We start from the raw sequence: 1034 nt of genomic DNA on the forward strand, positions 1-1034 counted from the left end.
GCCCGGACTCGTCGGTCGGCGTCGGAGGCACCTCCTTGCGAGACTTCTTCGCCGGCGGGGCCCCGCTCGGAGGAGCTCGTTTCCTCCTCCGGACCGCTTCCAGTAGGGACGACCTACCAACAGCCGGTCCCTTGTCCGACCGCATGACATCGTCAATCTCTGCAACAAGAACGAGATGGTCGAGGGCTGAGAAACCGAAGGAAAGAACGAGACGAAAGAGGAGAAAAGAGTCAAAAAAGAAATGGTGGCGGGCTCACGGTCGGTGGGGACCGAGCTCAGACCGACATTCACCAAGGTATCCTCGGAAATAAGGCGGGCCACCGGGGGGAGCTGGCCCTCGGCAACCAACCCCTTCAAGGCGGCCAAGCCATCGGATTCCTCCCTCGACAGTCTCGATAGGCCGATCGGGGACTTCATTGGCGTCTCCCAGGTCGCCCTGATTTCCCAAGAGGGATCTACATCGATGAAGAAGAAACGCTCCTTCCAGCCGTGAATGGAGGAAGGAGCCTCTTTGACGAGGCCGCACCCTCGCCGCGCCGCAAAGCACCACCACCCTTTGTCCTGGGGGTGGCCACTCAGGCTGTAGAACTCCCAAAAAACATTAAGAGTGGCGGGAATCTCGTGCATGCGGCAGAGAACCTGGAAGACCGTCAGGGCACGCCATGAGTTCGGCACCAGTTGCGTCGGCGCAACTCTTAAACCCCGGAGTACCTGCACGACTAAGTCCGAAGGGGGAAAGCGGAACCCGGCCTGGAGAATGCCCTCATTGATGGCGATCTTTCCTGGAGGAGGATGGGACATCCTCTCCTCAGGCCCCGGGAGCGTAACGTTGCAGGCCTCGGAAGGTGGTACCGAGCCACGAGTTTGTCTAAGTCCTCGGCGACCAGCTCCGACTTAATGTGGTCCGCTCTCACTTCGCCCATTCCTAATGGCCAATAAACCTACGGTCAGGACGGGGACAAGAAGGGGGGAAAGACCGGGACGACTGGGGTACACTAGTACAAAAGGAGAAAGTATGAAGAGCCCTAAGTAGA

The sequence above is a fragment of the Phoenix dactylifera genome, chromosome 18 (genome assembly GCF_009389715.1).
Source record: "Phoenix dactylifera cultivar Barhee BC4 chromosome 18, palm_55x_up_171113_PBpolish2nd_filt_p, whole genome shotgun sequence".
Classification (NCBI taxonomy): domain Eukaryota; kingdom Viridiplantae; phylum Streptophyta; class Magnoliopsida; order Arecales; family Arecaceae; genus Phoenix; species Phoenix dactylifera.